General features: G+C 48.3%; 1 protein-coding gene across 1 annotated transcript in view; it reads right to left on the bottom strand.

Moving 5' to 3' along the window:
* rap1gap2a (RAP1 GTPase activating protein 2a) overlaps positions 1 to 25120 on the bottom strand; it is a 248372-nt gene that overhangs the window by 129724 nt on the left and 93528 nt on the right. The gene's annotated exons all lie outside the window — the stretch shown is intronic.

Here is a 25120-nt window from a genome sequence, read left to right as displayed (position 1 = left end):
TGCCGGACGCTCCCCTTCCCCTCCAGCTGCCCGCGAGGTACCTGCCCCGGACTCCCCCTCCCCTCCCCTCCCCTCCACCCCACCCCACCCACCACTCTCTCCCACCGGCCCGTCAGGCGAGTGTGTTTGTGTTTCCTTCTCTCCGGTGACCTTCAAAAGTCACCTGGCTGCCTATCCCGGCGACTGCAGTTGATTTGCTTCTGCTTCCTGGGAGCTGGCAGAGGCTGTGTCTGTCCAAAGCCGGCAGTGTGACTCGCTCACCGCCTCCCCGCTGGATTTTAATATGTCAGCGACAGTGCACAGTCCCTGACTACTGCTGCCGGCTGCCACATCCCTCAGCCACGGAAAGCACATTTGCTCGCCCGGGTGAACTTCTCGCCGAATAAAACTGCCCGCACCTCTCCTCCCCACCCTCTCGTACGAGTTGTCAGCATTGACAGGCTTTGAGCACAGGCAAACCACAGCTTCCACGCGCTCGTCCGACTGCTCTGCACTCCCAGCCTCCTGGATTCTTCCCATACCTTGCCTCATATATACTTTCCGCCCCGGTGCGTTGCCACGGCGACGTGACAACTGTGGAGGCTCCTCCCTCCCTCCCTCCCTTGTCCTAGCCATTCCCGCCCCCTCCGGGGTTGCTCGTTCTGCTTTGGCTAATGCCAGTCAGAGGTTAAGAGTTGCTTCTTGCGGACGTTAACCCTTGCGAGACTAAAAGGGGGACGGTGAGGGGGGGGGGTCTACCCACCTCCTACAAACCCCTCCCTCGATCAACAATCCCTAGGCTACTCTCACCAACACCGAAAAGCCCCACATTATCTCTCCCTCTCCTGACTACACAGCTGAGCGCACCTCGCCCTGGACAAAATCACCCCCCTCCCATTCCATCCCGTATTAAGGGGTGCCTCCTCCATACCTACCCCAGTCTTCCTCGGCACCCACAAGCCCCAGGTTTAAACTCACACCTTCCTCCCTCCCTGCACCCCCAACCTCCTCACCTGCATACATCACCACCTCCTCCCTATCCCCACACCTCCTCCCTATTCCCACACCCTCCCTCCCAATCCTCACACCCCCTCCCTCTTCCCACACCCTCCCTCCCAATCCCCACACCCTCCCTCCCAATCCCCACACCCTCCCTCCCAATCCCCACACCCTCCCTCCCAAACCCCACACCCTCCCTCCCAATCCCCATACCCCCTCCCTATCCCCACACCCTCCCTCCCTATCCCCACACCCTCCCTCCCAATCCCCACACCCTCCCTCCCAATCCCCATACCCCCTCCCTATCCCCACACCCTCCCTCCCAATCTCCACACCCCCTCCCTATCCTCACACTCCCTCCCTAACCTCACACCCCCCTCCCTATCCCCCCACCTCCTCCCTATCCCCCCACCTCCCTCCCTATCCCCCCACCTCCTCCCTATCCCCCCACCTCCTCCCTATCCCCCCACCTCCTCCCTATCCCCCCACCTCCTCCCTATCCCCCCACCTCCTCCCTATCCCCCCACCTCCTCCCTATCCCCCCACCTCCTCCCTATCTCCACACCCCCTCCCTATCCTCATGCCCCCTCCCTACCCTCACACTCCCTCCCAATCCCCACAGCTCCTTCCCTATCCACACACACCCCTCCCTATCCCCACACACCCCTCCCTATCCCCACACACCTCCCTATCTGCACACTCCCTCCCTATCCCCATACCCCCCCGTCCACACACCCCCTTCCCTTCCTATCCCCACACCCCCCTCCCTAACCTCATCCCCCTCCCTATCCCAACACCCCCTTCCAATCCCCACAGCCCCCTCCCTATCCCCATACCTCCTCCCTATCTCCACACCCCCTCCCTATCCCCACACCCCCTCCCTATCCCCACAGCTCCTTCCCTATCTGCACACCACCTCCCTATCCCCACACCCCCTCCCTATCCCCACACCCCCTCCCTATCCCCACAGCTCCTTCCCTATCTGCACACCACCTCCCTATCCCCATACCCCCTCCCTATCCCCACATCCCCTCCCTATCCCCACACCCTCCTCCCTATCCCCACACCCTCCTCCCTATCCCCACACCCTCCTCCCTATCCCCACACCCTCCTCCCTATCCCCACACCCTCCTCCCTATCCCCACACCCTCCTCCCTATCCCCACACCCCCTCCCTATCCCCACACCCTCCCTCCCAATCCCCACACCCTCCTCCCTATCCCCACACCTCCTCCCTATCCCCACACCTCCTCCCTATCCCCACACCTCCTCCCTATCCCCACACCCTCCTCCCTATCCCCACACCCTCCTCCCTATCCCCACACCCTCCTCCCTATCCCCACATACCGCGCCCCCCCCGCCCACACTGGTCAGCCAATACTCAGGCAAATTCCCCCCTCCCAGTAAAAATCCTAAAGCTGCCACTCACACAAGACAGTGAGAACACCTTCTATCTCCAACATCTGGTTCATCCTCAAATCCTCACACCTCAAACTAACAGGAACAAATCTGTGAAACAAGCTGCTACAGCTTTGTCGGTTAACACAGCCCAGGGTTAAATTTTGTGAAAGTTAGTCTCCACGGGAAGGAGTGGCTTCAGTCGATGGTCTGACAGTGAGCAAGAATAAATTCCCCATTCAGAAACAATTTGAGAAATACTGATAACGAGGGAAGTACCAGGATTTTGCAGGTTGTCGATTTTCCCCTACCTCCGTAAAATCAAAGAATTCTACAGTGCAGAAAGAAGCCATTCAGCCCATCGAGTCCACACTGACCATAATCCCACCCAGGCCCCATTCCCATAACCCCATGCATTTGCGTTAGCCAGTCCCCTTCAGGGTCAATTTAACACGACTAATCCACCTAACCCGCGCACACGTCCTTATACTGTGGGAGGAAACCAGAGCACCTGTAGGAAACCCACACAGACACAGGGAGAATGTGCAAACTCCACACAGACAGTGACCCAAGCCGGGAATCGAAGCCTGGCGCTGTGAGGCAGCAGTGCTAACCACTGTGCCACTGTGCCGAAGGAAAGATATTAGAGTGGGACTTGCTGGTGCATTCATTTTAAAGACATTAAAATGTGCGGAAAGTCGAGGGTGCCTGGATGCACCGTGTCTTAGCCACATAACCCGTGATTCCTTTAGTGAGCTGTTTCCTCAAAAGCACTGGCCTTTTCTGGTTAGATTCTGTGGCTCTTTCCTGGGATGGCACAGTGATTAGCACTACTGCCTCACAGCGCCAGCCAGGGACTCTGGTTTGATTCCAGGCTTGGGTCACTGTTTGTGTGGAGTTTGCATGTTCTCGCTGTGTCTGTGTGGGTTTCCTCCAAAAGATGTGCTGGTTGGGTGCATTGATCTCGAACAGGCATTGGAACTGGCCATGCTGAATTCTCCCTCAGTGTACCCAAACAGGTGCTGGAATGTGGCGACTAGGAGAATTTCACAGTAACTTCACTGCAGTGTTAATGTAAACCTATTTGTGACACAAACAAACATTAAAAAAAAACCCTAAAGGTGCCCTAGCATGACGGAAAGGAAAATTGTGGAACTCTGTCAAGTTCTGGACGACATTACCAAAGCAGATTACCTCATCGTTTTATCCTCACTGATACTCGCTGTGTACACAATGAGTGGCACTCTTCCAACGTGGCAACAATGAATATATTTCAAAAGCACACCATTGGCTGCAAAACCCTTTGGCGCATCCCGTTGTCATTAAAGGTGCTACATAAATGCAAGTCCTCTCCTTTTCCTCCAGCACTAGAAGAACCACAAACTCTCTAATTATCGAGTTTGATGTACAATATATCAGCAAGCTTACCATGAAGCCTTATTAAAAAGCACAGGAGATGCTCATTGGCACACAGCAACTCAATTCTCTGCATATTATTCCTTAGTTGAGAACTCACAAGCCGTGATGTCACAAGTCCAAATAAGGCTGGATGCCCCAATCCCGCACCCCCCCCCCTCCCTAACTGAGCCATGGTGGCACAGTGGTTATCACTGCTGCCTCACAGCGCCAGGGGCCCAGGTACAGAGTCTGCACATTCTCCCCGTGTCTGCATGGGTTTCCTCCCCGCATTGGGTCGTGCTAAATTAACCCTCAGTGTACCCGAACAGGGGCCGGAGTGTGTCGACTGGGGGATTTTCACAGTAACTTCATTGCAGCGTTAATGTAAGCCTACTTGTGACACTAGTAAATAAACTTTAAAGATGTTTGGTGAGGGAAGTGGAGGTGAGAAGCGGACAAAAGAACTTGCACGTGGCTCAGTTTTCTTGTCCCTGAGTCAGGAGGCTTTGCGAGGCTAAGTCCCCCCCCTCGGGAGCAATGCATCCTGCCAGATATGGGGTGAGCTACGGAGGGAGTGCTGCACCGTCAGAGATGCCCTCTTTCAGCTGAGCTGCAAAACCAAGGCCCGTCTACCCTGGGGTGGCATAGTGGCACAGTAGTTAGCACTGCTGCCTCACAGCGCCAGGGACCTGGGTTCGATTCCCGGCTTGGGTCACTGTCTGTGTGGAATTTGCACATTCCCCCCATGTCTGCGTGGGTTTCCTCCGGGTGCTCCGGTTTCCTCCCACAATCCGAAAGACATGCAGGTTAGGTGCATTGGCCGTGCTAAATTCTCCCTCAGTGCACCACACACAGGTGCGGAAACTAGGGGATTTTCACAATGACTTCATTGCAGTGTTAATGTAAGCCTACTTGTGGGGCTAATAAATAAAACTTAAGCATCAATTGCTGTGTAAATTGGTGCTGCTGAATCAGTTTGAGGCGGAGAGGACAGGCTTCCTCAGCCGTTTCCTTTGGGATCTTGGCAGCGATACCTTTCCACCTGCTACTGTCTAGATCAGCGCAGTCGGATCTGCCAGACATTCAGACCTGGGGCTGATCTGATTATCACCAGAACCAAGCCAAAGATGCAGGGATATTATTACAAGCCGTCTCCAATGTTACTCAATCGCAATTCATAACAGTTTCTGACACAGTAAACGCAATTAAACCCAAAGCTTCCTATTAAACTGCAGGTGTTTTGATAACAAGAGAAATGAGATTAATAAAACCACTGCCGTGGATGCTGCAGATCAGCCAATGAACCGCTTGCCACTGACGTCACCTCAGCACAGGCTGAGCTGGGGAAGAACCATTATCCTCATGTCCTTTCAAAGTACGTTTCTCTAAAAGTTCGACTTTTTTTTCCCCAGTATTTTTCACAATGTCTTAACAATAAGAACATAAGAACATAAGAACATAAGAAATAGGAGCAGGAGTAGGCCATCTAGCCCTTCGAGCCTGCCCCGCCACTCAACAAGATCATGGCTGATCTGTCGTGGCTCAGTTCCACTTTCCCGCCCTCTCCCCATAACCCTTAATCCCTTCTCTTATCAAAAACCCATCAACCCGCTTCTTAAAAATATTTAGCGAGGCAGCCTCCACCACTTCAACGGGCAGAGAATTCCAGAGATTCACCACCCTTTGAGTGAAGAAGTTCCTCCTCAACTCCGTTCTAAACCGCCTCCCCTTTATCTTGAGGCTGTGCCCCCTAGTCCTACTGTCTTTTTTGAGCGGGAAGAGTCTCTCCACCTCGATCCTATCCATCCCATTCATCATCTTATACGTCTCAATGAGATCTCCCCTCATTCTTCTAAACTCTAACGAGTACAAGCCTAGTTTATTCAGCCTCTCCTCATAGCTCAACCCCCTCAACTCCGGTATCAGCCTAGTAAACCTCCTCTGCACTCCCTCCAGGGCCAAAATATCCTTGCGCAGGTGCGGCGCCCAAAACTGCACACAGTACTCCAGCTGCGGCCTCACCAATGCCCTATACAGCTGCAGCAAGACCTCCCTACTTTTATATTCAATCCCCCTCGCTATGAAGGCCAGCATCCCATTCGCCTTCCTGACCACCTGCTGCACCTGCAAGCTGGGTTTTTGCGACTCATGCACAAGGACCCCGAGGTCCCTCTGCACCGTCGCCTGCTGCAGTTTTTCGCCACGTAAGTAATAGTCCTTCCTACCATTCTTCCTACCAAAGTGGACCACCTCACACTTGCCAACATTAAATTCCATTTGCCATTTCCTGGCCCATTCGCCCAGCCTATCTAGATCCTTCTGCAGACTCTCCACACCCTCCGCACAATTTGCTGGTTCACAAAATAGCCAAAGACAGGAGTGTACAACATTCTGTGCGGCACAGAGGTTAGCACTGCTGCCTCACAGCGCCAGAGACCCGGGTTCAATTCTGGCCTCGGGTGACTGTCTGTTTCAGGGGGATTAGCAGGGTATATATATGGGGATAGGGTTCGGGTGGATTGTTGTCAGTGCAGGCTTGATGGGCATCTGCACTGTAGGGATTCTCCGATACATGAGATATTTTTAGGTGTCCAGATCACCTGTCCCGGTTCCTCTGTGCCGATGCTATAGTTAAGAAAGCCCACCAATGTCACTATTTTCACAGGAGGCTAAGGAAATTTGGCATGCCCACTACGATTCTCATCAACTTTTATAGATGCACCCACAGAAAGCATTCTTTCTGGTTGTATCACAGCTTGGTATGGCTCCTGCTCTGCCCAAGACCGCAAGGAACTATAAAAAGTTAAAGTTTATTTATTAGTCACAAGTAAGGCTTACATTAACACTGCAATGAAGTTACTGTGAAATTTCCCCTAGTCGTCACACTCCGGTGCCTGTTCGGGTCAATGCAACTAACCAGCAGTCTTTCAGAATGTGGGAGGAAACCAGAGTACCCGGAGGAAACCCATGCAGACACGGGGAGAAGGTGCAAATTCCACACAGACAGTGACCCAAGCTGGGAATCGAACCCGGGTCCCCGGCACTGTGACGCAGCGTCCGTGAATGTCACCCAATCCAACATGCAAACCAGCGTCCCATCCACTGACTCTGTCTACACTTTCTGCTACCTCAGAAAAGCAGCCTAGACATATTCCCTTCCACCTTTTCCACCAGGGAAATGGTATAAAAGTTTCAGATCACCACCTACCAATAACTCAAGAACAGCTTCTTCCCTGCTGCCATCAGACTTTTGAATGGACCTACCTCGCATTAAGTTGATCTTTCTCTACACCCTAGCTATGACAGTAACACTACATTCTGCACGCTCTCTTTTCCTGCTCCCCTATGTACTTTATATATGGTATATTTTGTCTGTATAGTGCGCAAGAAACAATACTTTTTACTGTATCCCAATACATGAGACAATAATAAATCAAATCAAAATAAAAAAAATCAACTCTTTGAGACAAGAGACCACTCCTTTGAAATCTCCTTGCAATACTATAGCAAAAAGCGCTTCTTAAAGCTGTCATTCCTCACTGTATGATGTTTATAAGCAGCCCAACACCCAATTAAGATCTTCTTTATTATTTATTCATTGAGTTGCCTGCGTTTGAGATCATTGTTAGTCATGAGTAAATGCCTTTTAGCCAAGTTTGTTTGTATGAATGTCAGGGAGGTGAAAACAAACACAGCAAAAAGACATTGTCTCTGAACTGGGTTTACTGTTACAGCATTCCTCATTAATATCAATGGCCTGGGGAGTGACAACGTTATCTATCGATTTTTCCCGATGCGGGAGTGTTCAGTGTTCAAATATACAGGACAGACCGCTGAACCTGTCCACCCACTGCGACCGTGGCAGATCTGCTACCTTAACCTCACCTCCTTCCACATCCCTGAACTCTTTTAGTTTTCAAAAATCTAGTGATTTCTGTCTTGAATATATTCCACGATTGATATTCCAGAGCTTACTGAGGTGGAGACTTTAACAGGCTAGAACCCCCTTCTGTGTGTGTGTGTGTGTGTGTGTGTGTGTGTCTGCATGTGTATGTTTTATGTTGCATGTGCGTATTTTCTGTGTATGTGTTTGTGTGCGTGTGTGATTGTATGAGTGTGTGTCCATGTGCTGTTGTGTGTGCATGTGTATTGTGTGTGTATATGTGTGCTTGTGTGAGTGTGTATCTGTGTGTGTTGTATGTATGTGTTTTTGTTTGAGTGCGTGTCTTTGTGCATGTCGTGTATGTATGTGCATGTTATGTGTCTCTGCGTGAGTCTGTCGTGTGTCTGTGTTATGGGTGAGTGTTTGTGTGCGAGTGTGTTTTGTGTCTGTGTGTATGGGTGAGTGTGTATCACTCACCTAATGAAGGAGCAGTGCTCCGAAAGCTCGTGATACCAAATAAACCTGTTGGATTTTTAACCTGGCGTTGTGAGACTTCTTACTGTACTTACCCCAGTCTGATGCCAGCATCTCCACATCACCTTTGTAATATCTGCTGTGCTCAACGCTCCTCCAAGCTACTACCTTTTCTTTTGCCATTTGTGCTAACCAGATTCTCTGAATGTAAAAGTGCCAATTATCTTATGGTGAGTAAGTTTGAGCAACAGACAGATACACAAGCTCCACCCCATCAATAGGGCTTGTGGTTTGATATTCACTCAGCAAAGACGTATCTGGAGTATTGCATTCAGTTTCTGTGCCCACCATAAAAGGGAGCCTATATCACTGAGTGGGCTGCTTTCCCAACACACTCAGAATCCCAGTTACAAAACCAGTTCTTGCCTTGTTTCGGGCTAGGCGAATGAAATGGATACGATGGCAGCGTGGTCCCTTCAAAGGGGGCATTCCCTGAGGGCCACGTGATCGGAATGGCGTGTAGAGGCAGGAAGCTGAGCCAATCGAGTGCAAGGAGGTGTATCCCTGGTTGGGGAGGATCCTCAGTTGAAGCCAGGGTTGTGCGGTTGGTGGATGTGACAGATCCCTTAGCGCTATTCTGAAGAAGGGCTGGTTAGGGTTGGGGTTAGTGGTGGGAGGGTTCTCCCCAGCACTCTGGACAAGAGATAACCCCCAGTCAACGTCAGAAAAATGATGATCTGATCATTCTCACATTGATGTGTGCGTGACATTGCTGTGTGAAAGTTGCCCATTCTCCCTTCCTATAGTACAGCAGTAAGCACACTTCACAAGGACTTAATTGGCTTTGAAGCACTTTGTGGCATTCTGAGATCATGAAAACCTCCATGTAAATGCAAATTCTTTATTTTTAACCTGACAAGTTACAGTCAGCGGATTTACTCCTCATTTCCCCCACCACAAAATAATATATTCATTTGCCGTTCTGTTAACCACCCAGAAAGGTAACAGGGAAAACTCAAGGGTGGAGGTGGTAGATTAGTGCACCTACTATCATTAGCCCGGGATAAGAAGCTGCTGGCACAATGCTGTGAAGTCGACACTTCCCCAATCAACTCAGAATAAATTAGAGTTCCATATCTCAGCTGCAAAGACCTCCCCAAATCAGAGCATTAAGGAGCCGCAATAATTAGTTTCTTCCTTTTTCCATGAAGAGTACAATACGCTGTGCATTTTCATACTACTTTCCAGTGAGTTATGTCACAGATGATTGCATAGAATTTAAAGCACAGAAACAGGCCATTTGGCCCCATTGGACTACCCTGGTGTTCATGCTCCACCTGAGCCTCCTCTCACTCCCATTAGCATATCCTTCAATTTCTTTATCCCTCGTGTACTTCAGTGAGAGGGTGGCACAGTGGTTGGCACTGCTGCCTCACAGCACCAGGGACCCGAGTTCAGTTCCGGCCTTGGGGGTGACAATGGAGTTTGCACGTTCTCCCTGTGGGTTTCCTCCGGGTGCTCCTGTTTCCTCCCAAAGATGTGTGGATTGGCCATGCTAAATTCCCCCTTAGTGACAGGGGGACTAGCAGGGTAAATACGTGGGGTTATGGGGATAGGGCCTGGGTGGGATTGTTGTCGGTGCAGACTTGATGGGCCAAGTGGCCTCTTTCTGCACTGTATGATTCTACCTTTCTAGATTCCCCATAAAGGCAGCAATGGTTTCTGTCTCAGCTACTCCTCATTGGTAACAAGGCAATGGCTCTGGGAATCCGGGTTCGAATCCCACCACAGCAGATGGTGAAACTTGAATTCAATAAAAATCTGGAATCAAGTCCAATGATGATCATTGTCAATTGTGGAAAAAAACCTCACCTGGTTCACTAATGTTCATTAGGGAAGGAAATCTGCTCTCCTTCCTGGCCTGGCCTACGTGTGATTCCAGAGCCTTAGCAACGTGGTTGACTCTTAAATGGCCTCTGAATTGGGAAGCCACTCAGTTCAAGGGTAATCTAAGGGGTGTGCAACAAACGTTGGCCCAGCCAGCGATGCCCACATCCCATGAATGAATTTTATAAGAAGCTAGGTTTTTTCACCAATCTTTGGGTAAAGATTTTTCTTGTTTTCCTTTTGGATTTAATAGTGACAATGTTACGCTTGCAGATCATAGTTTTGGACTTCCCCTAACATTATAAATGCACACCCTCTGCCTTATCCATAAAGCAAAATTAAATTTCCTAGTTAACCCATATCCTTCCTCTTTACTACAGAGAAGAGCAGCAACCTATTCTGATAGATGTAACCCCTCAGTTATGGTACCATCCTTAGAATCACAGAATTCCTACAGTGCAGAAGGAGGCCTTTTGGTCCATCAAGTCTGCACTGACAACAATCCCATAGCCCCACATATTTACCCAGCCAATCCCCCTGACACTAATTGGCAATTTAATATGGCTAATCCACATCTTTGGACTGTGGGAAGAAACTGGGGTACCTGGAGGAAACCCACGCAGACTTGGGGAGAACTTGCAAACTCCACGCAGTCACCCAAGGTCAGTTTGAACCCGGGTCCCTGGCACCGTGCTATACGCTATGCCACCGTGCCGCCCTCTGTAAAGTGCTTTACGTTAAAGATGGGAAGAAGGTGAAAATAATTGTTTGGTTATGGGTGGGTGGGTGTAAATGGGGGCAGTGCATGCAACTGTACATGTATCTTCTCCGGTCCATACTTGCTTGAAAAACATTCATCTTTCACCATCATCAGTTCCAATGAAAGGTCATTGACTTGAAGCATTTCTCTCTCCACTAACGGCCTTTGGTCTGCCCAGCATTTTCTGTGGTCAATGTGGACACTCAGCATCTGCAGGGTTTTGCTTTTCTTTTAAATTTATTTGGCATGGCTTTCTGCTCCCACCCACCTCGTTCCGTCCTTCTTCCCTCTCCTGGGGATGGTTTGATTTATTATTGTCACATGTATTGGGATACAGTGGAAATTATTATTTCTTGCGCGCTGTACAGACAAAGCATATAAACATAGAGAAGGAAAGGAGAGGGTGCAGAATATAGTGTTACAGTCATAGCTAGGGTGTAGAGAAAGATCAACTCAATGTAAGGTAAGTCCATTCAAAAGTCTGCAGGGAAGGAACTGTTTTTGAGTTGGTTGGTATGTGACCTCAGACTTTTGTATCTTTTTCCCAACAGAAGGGGGTGGAAGAGAGAATGTCTGGGGTGCGTAGGGTCCTTGATTATGCTGGCTGCTTTTCCAAAGCGGCAAGAAGTGTAGACAGAGTCAATGGATGGGGAGGCTGGTTTGCATGATGAACTGGGATTCATTCACAAGCCTTTGTAGCTTTGCATGGAGCAGGAGCCATACCAAGCTGTGATACAACCAGAAAGAATGCTTTCTATGGTGCATCTATAGAAGTTGGTGAGAGTCAGAGCAGACATACCAAATTTCCTTAGGCTTCTGAGAAAGTAGGTGCGTTAGTGGGCTTTTTTAACTATCGTGTTGGCACTGGGGGGGGGGGGGGGGGGGGGGGGGACCAGGACGGGTTGTTGGTGATCTGGACACCTAGAAACTTAAAGCTCTGGTGAAACTGACTTGGCATTGGTTCTACAAGAGACCGGCCAGCCAAGAGCTCATTTAGGCATTGGTTAAGAGCAGTGAAAAGCATCCAACTAAATAGTGTCCCCATGGTCAATTTGGGTAAATAAGCTAAACGCTGGCATTTTCAACCTGGAGGTGGTGGGGGGGGGAGGTGGTGGGGGGCAGAAACCCTGTTTTCAACAACTTTTTTTTGGGATATATACATTAGCTATTCTAATTTCTAGGGTGTTGACATTTAGGATTGTGGGGCTGAAACATAATGTCCTCCCCCCCCTCCGTAATGTTTGACAGATTTATAAATCCTGAGAGAGATAATTAAGCTGGGAAAAAAAACTGTAATTTGAATAAAGCGTCTTGTTTGGCAACTTTGTCACTGCAGGCAATTTATTTTGTCAGACGTAGTTGGGAATAGAGAGTGTTGGGAAGGGCACCTTCAGTGCCCAAGAGCTGCATTTTACACCGAGCAAGGACATTGCCTGATAGATGGAACTTGTCCTGATAGATGGAAAACAGGAGAGCTGGAAAATGCACTCCCTGGCAGCTATTCGAGCCGCATTTCCTCCCACTAATAATTCTCTCACTGCTTGCAGCTTCTTAAGAAAGGAATCTCCCCTGCGTCCCCCACCCACCAACCAGCTCCCTGCACTCCCCCCACCCAACCCCAGACCCCTCCATCCATCCCTCTCTCCTTTCCAGTTCCGTTGATGTCACTGGATGCTGCCTCTGTGTCATGTGCGCTGAGGCGTAAGACTGAGAGTGCTGGAGGGTGGAACATTATACACGTCACGCCACATGACAGGATTTAGCTGCGGGGACATTGGAAAAGGCTCAGACTGTGGATTCGAGCGCTGGAATACGAGACTGATCACCTAGCAGGTGTCATGACCATTGTGACACAGCGGAGTGAATCCAACCTTCACTGCCTAATATATCCCTTCAGGCTGTTACCTTTCAAAGATAGAAAGGGGTCACATTGGATGGAGGGGGGCACACCTAGATGCTGCACTGTCTGTATTGAGGGCAGAGTGTTCCCAGACTGGAAGAACACAAAGATGGATGGGTCCCCTTCTCGTTCACACATTCCACTCCATCCTGATCTGCTGGGATCAGATTTCAAAGGGCACTGGGCTTGGATTGGATCAGTTGGACAGGTCTACTTTCGGGTGGCACAGGGTCTGACAGCTCCAGGGACCTAGTTTGATTCCCAGCTCGGGTGACTGTCTGTGTTTGCGCACACTCCCCCATGGGTGTCTGCATGGGTTACCTCCGGGTGCTCCGGTTCCTCCCACAGTTCAAGTATGTGTGGGTTAGATGGATTGGCCATGCTAAATTGCCCCTTATGAGTAGGTTAGAAGGATTTGTTGGGTAAATATGTGAGGTTCCGGGGATGAGTGGGATTGTTGTTGGTGCAGACTCGATGGGCCAAATGGCCTCCTTCCGCACTGTGGGGGTTCTATTGTTCTATGATAAGAGGAAGGAGGCTGAACTGATAGAAGACACTCAGTTGAATAACTGTGTACAATTCTGGGTGCCACATCATAGGAAGGATTTGAACGCATTGGTTCCAGGGATGAGAAACTCCGGTTCTGAGGATAGATTGGAGAGGTTGGGACTGCTCTCCTCGGAGAGAAGAAGGCTAAGAGGAGATTTAAAAGAGATGTTCAAAGTCATGGACGGAGAGGGAGAAACTGTTCCCGCTCGTAAAAGGGTTAAGAATGAGAGGGCAAATGTGATGTAAGCAGCTTTTACACACAGCAAATGATTAGGGTCTGGAATGCACTGTCTGGAAGTGTGGTGGAGGCAGGATCAATCAAGGCATTTGAGAGGGTGTTAGATGGTTATGTGAATAGCAAGAATGTGCAGGGGGAAAAGGCAGGGGAATGGCAATAAGCCATGGTGCTCATTGAGCCGGTGCAGACATGATGGGCTGAATGGCCTCCTTCTACACTGTAACAATTCTGTGATTTCTCAGAGCAGATTTAGGTGACCCCCCTCAAGATACGACCTAACATAACGAGATCAGAGCCGGGTGTACAGACGCCTTGTATCTGTACAGCATGGAGTTCCGGCTGCATAATCAGGCTCAATAATATACTCCCTGCCACACTGCACTGTGGGTCCACCTACACCACAGGGACTGCTGCAGTTCCACAAGACAGCTTACCACCACTTTCTCAAGGGAAATTAGAATTGAGCAGTAAATGCTAGGTCTAGCCAGCGATGCTCGCACCTTATCAGTGAATAAATAGCAGAAATTCTTTCATAGATAGAAGTTTATTTATTAGTCACAAGTAAGGCTTACATTAACATGGCAATGAAGTTACTTGAAATTCTCTTAGTCACCAGACTCCAGCACCTGTTCGGGTCAATGTATCTAACCAGCATGTCTTTCAGACTGTGGGAGAAACCAGAGCACCCAGAGGAAACCCACGCAGTCACAGGGAGAATGTGCAAACTCCACACAGAGAGTGACCCAAGCTGGGAATTGAACCTGGGTCCCTGGCACTGTGAGGCAACAGTGTGCCACCCTCTGTATTCTGTATCAGATAGTTGATTTTGTATCATAAGTTGTTAAGCATCAAATTAAGTGTGAATCTAGTCCTAACCAGAATAAGAGGTCTCATACTAGATTGGGCTAAAGGGTACAGACTTGCTGGACCTAAGGTATCACTCTTTTCCGGTCTGTTGTCTTTATATGTGACAATTCCAGGGACGTTGTCCCAAGATTATGGCCAATAAACCCCTGACCTTCGCTCTCCTGTCTGGCCTCAGCCGTTGGTCAAGGAAGAGGCCTGGAGATGGAGGCCCATTGGAACATACTGGGCAAGTCCTGCAATGCACTGTACCCATAATTTCAGATGGCAAGGGTGGCACAGTGGGTTAGCACTGCTGCCTCACAGTTCTGGCCTCGGGTCACTGTCTGGGCGGGGTCTGCACCTTCTCCCCATGCCTGCGTGGGTTTCCTCTGGGTGCTCTGGTTTCCTCCCACAGTCCAGAGATTTGTGGGTTAGTTGGATTGGCTATGTCCTAGTGTCAAGGGATTAGCAGGGTAAATATGCGTGTGGTTGCGGGAATAGGGTCTGGGTGGTCGGTGCAGACTCGAAGGGCTGAATGGCCTCCTTCTGCACTGTAGGGATTCTGTGATTCCATGAAACAGAAGTGTTTTATCTGAAATGATTTATTTTAAAGAGCTTACACTTTAGTTGTGATGTAAGTATATTAATAAACATGCTTTTGATATCTGTACCATTGCGACATGAGGGTTTCTTTCTGTCTCACCAATGGAAGGTGAAAATTAAAAATGAAAATAGCTCTCTGTGTTTCTAGTAACTGCCAGGTGCTAAACGGTTAAGGAAGGAAATGGAGAAAAAGGAAGTTACATTCTACATTTTATCCAGGAAGATTTGTAGATACCAATCCTACAAAGGTTTGGACGAGAGAAAGAAGAGGATATTTCTGGATGCGAAGTGACCTTTCTAAGATGGGTTCAGTCTCACATCTAACAAAAAGAGCAACACTTCTCCCTGGTTTGTCTCCAGTGGGCAGGACAGGTCTCGTAACAATGTCTGTTACTGTCGGGCTTTATCTAGTGAGCTAGACAGAGCAGCAACACAAGAATCAAAAGCATTGCTGAAGATGGTAAAGAGAATATAATGAAAGCATGGTATTATAATCAGCGGAGGTTTCGTTTTAAAGTTTATTTATTAATGTCACAAGTAGGCTTACATCAACACTACAATGAAATTACCGTGAAAATCCCCTCGTTGCCACATTCTGGCGCCTGTTCGGTTCACTAAAGATAGCAGATTTCCTTCCCTAAAGGACATTAGTGAACCAGATGGGTTTTAACAACAATCGACAATGGTTTCATAGTCATCATTAGACCAGATAGTGATTGAATTCAAATTCTGATCTGCCATGGCGGGATTTGAACCCAGCTCCTCAGAGCGGTACCCTGGGCCTTTGGATTACCAGCCCAGCTGGTAATGACTTTAATCAGGCCATTGAGGTTGGTCCTTGGAATGTGAACTCACTGATTAAGGAGTCGATACAATGGCACAGTGGTTAGCACTGCTGCCTCACAGCACCTGGGTTCGATTCCCAGTTTGGGTCACTGTCTGTGTGGAGTCTGCATGTTCTCCCTGTGTCTGTGTGGGTTTCTTCCAGATGCTCTGGTTTCCTCCCACAGTCCAAAGATGTACAGGTTAGGTGCTAAATTCTCCCTCTGTGTACCCGAACGGGCACCAGCATGTGACGACTAGGGGATTTTCACATTAATTTAACTGCAGTGTGAACATAAGCCTACTCTTGACTAATAAATAAACTTAAAGGAGTCAATTGATGGGCCAATCGGGGAGACTTTTCCTTGTATTTAACTAGGAGTGTCAGTTCCTCTGGCACTCCCAAAGGTAGACTGTTGACTGGTAGCACCCTGTGTATAGCTGTTGGAATTGTAAATAAAGGGACATAGGTGAAGGGACATCTGCCTCTGAAGACTTATTACACCAGCGACAATACCACAATGCCAATGCATCCCGATACTCCATTGCAGCTGAAATGTTTAGCCTTCTCTTTATCATGTAAAATGACTCTCTCTTCAATGTCCCTGCTTTGCTCGGGAAATCTCTCAAAGCTTTACTTCCTCGGCCAAGGTTGGTGGAAGCTTACCGAATTGATTTACTTTTCCAAGAGCAAGATCTCAATCACATTCCTTGGCGGGTGCACGGTAAAGATAGCCTGGTCTGTAATAGTGTCTTTCGACTCCTGAAATAATCGATTACCAGTCCCAAAAAATAAGTCCAAATTCTTGAAAGTCAGAACCCAATCACTGAAATTAATTATTCCCGCTGGCTGTTTCTAGATATCCCTGTGATAAAGAGTGAGTGGATCATTTTGCAATAGAACTTACAGAACTCCTCAGAAATATTCAAGGGCATTGACTTAATCTTGAACTAGAGGTACTAATTAAAAGTTAGTTGCAATACAAGTGGCCAATATGTGTGTCAAACCTTATAAACTGATTAGAATCTATTACCAAGAGATGGCTGGTATTGGCTTTAGAATTGTTATTTGATTTTCAACTTGTTTTCCTAGTACACAATATTATTTAACTTACTCAAGTGCACAGAAGGCCCAGCTCAGTTCCTTAGCCTCAGAGCCACCAAGACTGAGGAAAGGTCAATAACCCGAAATAATGGGCAAATTCTTACCCAAAAAATGGCAGAGCGCTGGTTCTAGTGAGAAAAGTGGTGTGTTTCTCTCCAGAGAAACAGGCCGGTTCTCTCTCCAGATCTTACCACACTCCACCACAAAGCAAACCAGCCGGGCATGTTTCGTGCCATCATGTTTGGAGGTGGGGCCTTAGCCAGCAAAGCCCGGCTGCATTGAGATCAGGACGCCATGTCTAAAGGCCGCCCTGATCACACCAAAAAACAACTTCCCTCCCCCCAGGACCACCACCGAGGTCCCAGTGACCCCCCCCCCCCCCCCCCCCCCCCCCACCTGCTCCCCTCCCGATCAGAGCCAACACCACCTCTCGATCCCCAGCTTTCACATCCACGCCCCCACCATCGCAAAGAAATGAATCACCTCCCCCCCCCCCCCCCCCCCCCACCATAAGGATCCCACTGGGGTCTGGCCCAGCACTGCTCTCTGGCAGAGGTTGGAATGGGCATGGTGTCAACCTTGCAGTGTCAACCTGTGCCAAGGGGCAGGGCCAAGGGGCATTGCCAAACCACTGTGACTATAGCCCTTGTGGAGGGCTATAGTCACCTTTAAGCCCTCGGTAGGAGGGGGAGGAAGTCCTCAAGAAAGGGTCACATCTGGGTGAACCTGTTGTAAGCCAATATGATGCCATGCCTCAGGCTCAATATACAGCTCGGATGGCATTAAATAATATGTAAATGTATTGTAATGCATTTGGAATAGGGTAAAGCCCATTTTGGGCATGAACTTGGTTACATCGGGTGAGGGGCGGTGGAAATTGGAAGTTGCGATCTCGTGGGTGAGATTTGAGACTTCCGGGTTTCGTTGGATCTGGAGCCCTCCAGCTGCCTTTCCCGTGAATGACAAGTGGGGTCTTCAGGATCTCTGAGACCACACTCTGTTTCTCTCTCTCCATAGATGCTGCCAGGCCTGCTGAGAATTTCCAACATCTTAAGAACATAAGAACGTAAGAACATCTTCTGTTTCTATTTCAGATTTCCAGCATCCTTGGTATTTTGCTTTCGTTGCTATGGTTCCATGTTAGCTCTTGCACTCCTGAAAGCAAACCCGACCTTCCGATCTTGGTCAATTCTCATTTCGTCTTCAATCTCTTTGGATCGGGAATAGGGAAGTAGCCGTGATGGAAAAGGACGCCAGTTTAGCATGGTGCTGACTTGAGAATGTATGTGGTCTAAAACTCTGGGCAAAATTTTACACCCCCCCCTCCCGAGGCAGATTCTGAGATGGTAGTGGGTAAGGGAGGGAGTGTAAATCCAAATGTATCCGATTTCCCCTCACTCCCCTCGGAATCTGCTTGCACAAACCCAGACACAAACTCACCCTTGAGTGAGTAGAGCCTTGGGCACAAAACCAACCCTTCCATCTATAAAAGCTCTTAAGTGGCCCGTGCTTTCTCATCCTTAAAATTCTTCCCTCCATCCTAGAATCCGCCGTCGCTAATTACTGGATCGATCCATGGCAGGGAAGTGAGCACAGAATCTAGGCCAACACTGCAGTGCATTGTTGAAGGAATGCTACATGGTCAGAGTTGCTCTCTTTCAGGTGAGGTGTCAGAACAAGGCCCCAACTGTTTTCTTAGATGGTTGCAAAAGATCCCACAGCATTACTTTTAGTTGTGAAATTCAGTCGGTGAAGATATAAAGATATAAAAGAATTATAAAAAAATGCTCAAGGGAAAGAAAACAGTGCGTGGTCCCTTTAAAAGCCATGCTAAAATGCAGAATATACACAAACTCCAGGTTGCAACACCTGTTTCAAAAGGACCAAGCATCAGCGTTGACTTATAGAGTCATAGAGGTTCACAGCACAGAAACAGACTCTAATTTTTCGGCAGGATGTGCAAGCAGTAACCAGGAGCACCGGGTTAATATACCAGCAGTGATATGCAAAAACCCCTGTGTGAAAAAATCCACTGCAAAAAAAAATACAAAATATCCCAAATTCCAACAAAATTCCACCTGATCAACACCATGAAGGCTGGTAGGTAGGTCTGAGTGCGAAGATAGGAGCAGGAGGAGGCCATTCGGCCCTTCGAGCCTGCTCTGCCATTCATTACGATCATGGCTGATCATCCAACGCAATAGCCTAATCCTACTTTCTCCCCATAACCTTTGATCCCATTCACCCCAAATGCTATATCCAGCTGCCTCTTGAATACATTCAATGTTTTGGCATCAACTACTTCCTGTGGTAATTAATTCCATAGGCTCACCATTCTTTGGGTGAAGAAATGTCTCTTCATCTCTGTCCTAAATGGTCTACCCCAAATCCTCAGGCTGTGACCCCTGATTCTGGATTCCCCCCACCATCGGGAACATCCTCCCTGCATCTACCCTGTCCAGTCCTGTTAGAATTTTCTAAGTCTCTACGAGATTCCCCCCTCATTCATCTGAACTCCAGCAAAAACAATTCTAACCTAGTCAACCTCTCTTCATACGTCTGTCCGTCCTGCCATCCCCGGAATCAGCCTGGTAAACCTTAGCTGCACTCTCTCGAGAGCAAGAGCATCCTCAGAGATCACTCTGAAATGTGAAAGTAGGGTAGAGAAGCCTTGAAAGCATAACTACGACTGTCCATGTTCTGCGCACTCGGAAGTGTTCTTTGCTGTCTAACCGCACAAGCGGATTGTGTCCCCTGTAACTGTGACTCACAGGGACTGTTAGACAGTCTTTAATCTCGTGTTTGCATCCCCAATATGTGATTAAAATAGCACCGATATCAACACATCTGCTTCAAGAAAGACAGTCAGCTTTCACACTGATAAACCAACGTGACTCACATGCAAGTTTAGTTTATCTCAGGAAGTCAAGATTTGAATAAGTCAGTCAAATTATCAAACAAAGTCCAGCATTCTCCAGACGATCCACACCTTGCCGACATTACTAATCGCTGGATCATTCAAGCTTGATACTGAGATAAGGTCATGCTTGTAGGGCTAATTAATTACGTTACAAGGTTACAAATTAATTAGCTTTGGTGCAGAAGGTCAGGTTGACTGACAATGAGGGAGTGCCCATGAAGGAGAGGCAGTGGGGACTGGATAAAGGAAAAATCAAACACCAAAGTTAAAGTTTTATTTATCAGTCACGAGTAAGGCTTACATTAACAGTGCAATGAAGTAACTGTAAAATTCCCCTAGTTGTGACAATCCGGCGCCTGTTTGGGTCAATGCATCCTAACCAGCACATCTTTCAGACTGTGGGAGGAAACCAGAGCACCCGGAGGAAACCCACACAGGCACGGGGAGAACGTGCAGTCTCTGCACAGACCGTGCCCCAAGCTGGGAATTGAACCCGCGTCCCTGGTGCTGTGAGAAAGCAATGCTAACACTCATAGAATCCCTACAGTACAGAAGGAGGCCATTTGGCTCATCAAGTCTGTACCGACCACATTCCCATTCCAGTAACCCTACTAATTCCTCTGATACTAGGGTCAATTTAGCATGGCCAATCAACCTAACCCGCACATCTTTGGACTGTGGGAGGAAACTGGAGCACCTGGAGGAAACCCATGCAGACACGGGGAGAACGTGCAAACTCCACACAGACAGTGACCCGAGGTTGGAAATCCGAACCTGGGACCCTGGCACTGTGAGGCATCAGTGCTAACCACTGTGCCACCATGAATGGCTGGTAAGATGGCATCCCGTGATTCTTCACCAGTGCTACCTTATGTGAGCAGTGTGCTTTGTACAGCATCATTGAAAGCTAACTGAAGACCAAAGGCTTCCTAATTGGCCAAGACAGGCCAATAAAAGCAGATCAGGGTCTGGCGAACTTAAATAATTGTCTTTTCAAATCGAAAAGAGCTGCCAATCTGAAGCCAAACCAGATGTTTGTATCTGAATTGAAGAGCTTGGCTCCTCGTACCTGCACCTGACCACCAGCCACTGGTTTGGCAAGAGTCCAAAAGACCCCGGAACATTCTTCCCTGTGTGGAACCGGCTTGCAAACAATTAGGAGCAGCGACAGAATTAAAGAAACCCATTCAGGCTTCTGTTCCTGACCCACTGGCGAATCTTCGGTGGGAAGTGTGTGAGAGAGAGTCCGTGCACACCCAGGCATCACAGAATGGGGGCCCGGACAAGTGTGGGAGGATCATTCAGGAGTGAACACGAGGCCAAAGTGGACTACTCTTGCTGTTTTTTTTTGCAGAGTTAGAGAGAAAGTTAGCGCGATTAACTCATCCTAAGCTGCTGATGTTCCTCTATTTTCCCCTAGAATGGGGGACGCTTGTCTGCCGCAAGAGTTAAAGCAATTCTCCAATTTTCCGCGTGTCACAGCTGTGCCAGATTGAAGTCAGTAAGCTCGCAAACAAACGTTACCATTTCGTTTGTAAATATTTTCAGTTCAGTGCTCACTTTGATAAGGTGCACAAGGTCAAAAAATACTGCTTTGAGAAACATAGCTGTGTGAGGCCATGACAGACACTCCCCACATTCTGTCATAAATGATAGGTAAAATTTACTCGGCCTCCAAAGCGTCTATAAAGAACCTGCACTCTAATTATTCCTTGCGGTGCTTTCTCAAGCATTCATTGTCATCTGCAGGTCTCGGTTCAAAAAACTCACTCAAACCCACTGCAAAGTTTCCATGGAGCTGCTGGCTAACTTAAAAGCTAAAAGCACAGAAAGGTGGAATGAAGTCTAATGTTGCCGGGTGTTGTATATTGCCTGAGTAAACTGACTGCTCGGTAACTGATTAACTCAGACTCCGTTACGAGCGCCTGCGCTGCTCATTTGTCAATCGAAACGTCTATTGCAGCTTTATGGGTTTCAAGGGCGTCACAACAACACAGTGGTTAGCACTGCTGCCTCACTGCGCCAGGGACCCAGGTTCAATTCCCAGCTTGGGTCACTGTGTCTGCGTGGGTTTCCTCTGGGTGCTCCGGTTTCCTCCCACAGTCCGTGCTGGTTTGGTGGATTGGCCACGCTAAATTCTCGAGCAGGCACTGGAATGTGGCGACTGGAGGATTTTCACAGTAACTTCAATGCAGTGTTCATGTAAGCAGACTTGTGACACTAATAAATAAACTTACAAAACTTTAAACTTGAACTTCAATTCAGACCTTGGGTGACTATGTGTGGGGAGTTTGCATGTCCTCGCTATGCCTACATGGGTTTCCTTCGGGTGCTCTAGTTTCCTCCCACGCACCAAAGGTGTGCAGGTTAGGTGCACTGGCCACGCTAAATGGCCCCTTAGTGTCCCAAGATGTGTGGATCAGATGGATTAGCCATGGGAGATGTGTGGGATTATGGAGATAGGGTAGGGGGAGAGGGGTAATCTAAGGTGCACTATCAGAGAGTCGGTGCAGACTGGATGGGTCTGCACTGTAGGGATCCTATGATTCTACCAACTTAATGTTCAAGTAGTGATAAATGATGACCCAATATATTTCATGGATCCATCATCATGAACTCAGCATCATTGAGATTTCAATTCTGGTATAAAGCAAATTTTACAAATGTAAATTATAAGGAGAGGCTGGACAGACTGAGACTTTTTTCCATGGAGTATAGAAGGCTGAGGGTGATCTTATAGAGATCTATAAAATAATGAGGGGCATAGATCAACTAGATAGCCAATATCTTTTCCCAAAGCTGGGGGAGTCTAAAACTAGAGGGCATAGTTTTAAGGTGAGAGGGGAGAGATACAAAGGGGTCCAGGGGGGCAACTTTTTCCACACAGTGTGGTGAATGTCTGGAACGAGGTGCCAGAGGTAGTAGTAGAGGCAGGTACAATTTTGTCTTTTAAAAAGCGTTCAGACAGTTGCATGGGTACGATGGGTATAGAGGGATATGGGCCAGGAGCGGACAATTGGGATTAGCTTAGTGGTTAAAAAAACTGGGTGGCATGGACAAGTTGGGCCAAAGGGTCTGTTTCCATGCTGTAAACCTCTATGACTCTGTGACATGTAGAATGAATGACAATGTCTTTATTTTGTCATTCATTTTCTCTCCTGACTCCGCTGAGCTGCCTCAGGCCCAGTGCTGTCCACACACACATGCATCCTGAAGGAGTCACTTGGACAGCAACAGCAGGAATAATCCATGTCAGGTTCCTCTTTTCCCTGCCTTGTGTACGGATACTGAGGTGAACCGCTGCACCCTGATTGGGATCCACGATATGGAGATGCCGGCGTTGGACTGGGGTGGGCAAAATAAGAACTCACTCAACACCAGGTTAGAGTCCAACAGGTTTATTTGGAATCCCAAGCTGTCGGAATGCCACTCCTTCATCAGGTGAAGGAACAGCGCTCTGAATGCTCGTGATTCCAAATAAATCTGTTGGACTTTAACCTGGTGTTGTGAGACTTCTTACTGTGACTGGGATCAGCTAACTCAGCATAGGCCAGGAATTGGAGCTGGAACTCTGCTATCCCCCAAACATCCTCTGTAAAGACCAGAGGAACGCCCTGGAGAAACAGTGCGCCAGTACATTGCTGATGTGGCTGAAGAATCACCGCTGATCATCCATCAATGTCACATGGAATCAAAGGATCTACAGTGCAGAATGTGGCCATTTGGCCCATCGAGCCTGCACTGACAACAATCCCGCCCAGGTCCTATCCCTACAACCCCACACATTTATCCTCCTAATCCATCAGACACTAAGGAGCAATTTAGCATGGCAAATCCACCTCGCTTGCACATCTTTGAACTGTGGGAGGAAACCGGAGCACCTGGAGGAAACCCACACAGACATAGGGAGAATGTGCAAACTCCACATAGACAGTGACCCATGTCAGCAATCAAACCTGGGTCCCTGGAGCTGTGTTGGGCACTGTGCCACCCACAAAATCGATGTCAGGAGTGAGAGATTGAGAGGAAATCTACAGAAATTTTACCCTGGGCTGTACTCATAGGCTCAGCACCCCAGCAACCACTGAGCCATCAATGCAGCCTTGCTGATTCTCCCTTGCTAACAGCACTGTGGGAGGAGTATCCACACCACATGGACTAGTGGCTCCCCATCACCTTGTCAAGGGCAATTTGGGGATGGCGATGCAGGCAGTCCTTGATTCTACCATGTTCAACGGTTCTGATGGGGTTTATAAATTGCCACTTTGTTTCAACTTGACAACACCAGATTTAACTTTATACCATTATGCGAGTGAACTTTAGTATCTTTACTATTGGTAATGTACTACCTTTCCTAACCTCAGAAATGGTAAACCACTCCTCAGATAGAGCATTTTGAAAGTGTGGGCACTGTTGTATCATGCGAAATGTGCTAGTGTAAGGCAACTATACTGAAGCAAGATCCCACAGACCTTTCAGTATTCAGTTAAAATCACCCCTCGGTTCAGGAATCCAATCCCCCATCAGTGATCCAGAATTAACAATCTACTGATGACCACTTAACCATTGTCGATTGTTGGAAAAGCCCATCTGGTTTACACATGTCCTTTAGGGAAGGAAATTCAGAGAATCCCGACAGTACAGAAGAAGCCCATTCGGCCCATCGAGTCTGTACCGACCACAATCCCACCTAGACCCGATTCCCGTAACCCCACGTTTATCCTGCTTATCCCCTTACACTCGGGTCAATTTAGCATGGCCAATCAATCTAACCCACACAAGTCCGGGAGGAAACCAGAGCACCCAGAAGAAACACCAAAAAAAAACACAGGGAGAACTTGCAAACTCCACACGGATAGTGACCCGAAGCCAGAATTGAACCCAGATCCCCTAGTGCTGCGAGGCATCAGTGCTAACCACTGTGCCACCCTTATCTGCTATCCTTACCCAGTCTGGCCTATATGTGACTCCAGAGCCACAGCAATGTGGTTGACTCTCAGCTGCCCTCTGAAATAACCCTAGCCAGCCACTCAGTTGTATCAACCGCTCAACAAGGTTGCTCACCGCTACCTTCTTAAGAGCAACTAGGGAAGGGCAGTAAATACTGGCCAGCCAGCAAAACTTATGTCCCACGATAAAACAAAAAATATTGTTCCTATGGGAAAACTGGGCTGGAATTCCCTGGCCGTTCATCCCCCGCCACTGCAAGCGAGGACGGAGAATTTGGCATTTAGCCCAATCTCCGTTCACTGCACTGGGACCAGAGAATTCCTACCGGACAATTTTGCCACAGGTTCCAATTTATACTGCGGTTTTCAGGAACCAATCGTGTCGCAAGTCCGAAGGCTGCCTCTAATTGC

This window comes from Carcharhinus amblyrhynchos, chromosome 23 (assembly GCF_965287045.1).
Source record: "Carcharhinus amblyrhynchos chromosome 23, sCarAmb.v2.hapA, whole genome shotgun sequence".
Lineage (NCBI taxonomy): Eukaryota > Metazoa > Chordata > Chondrichthyes > Carcharhiniformes > Carcharhinidae > Carcharhinus > Carcharhinus amblyrhynchos.
Note: the sequence above shows the minus strand (reverse complement) of the source record. Positions and strands in the feature narration are given on the sequence as shown.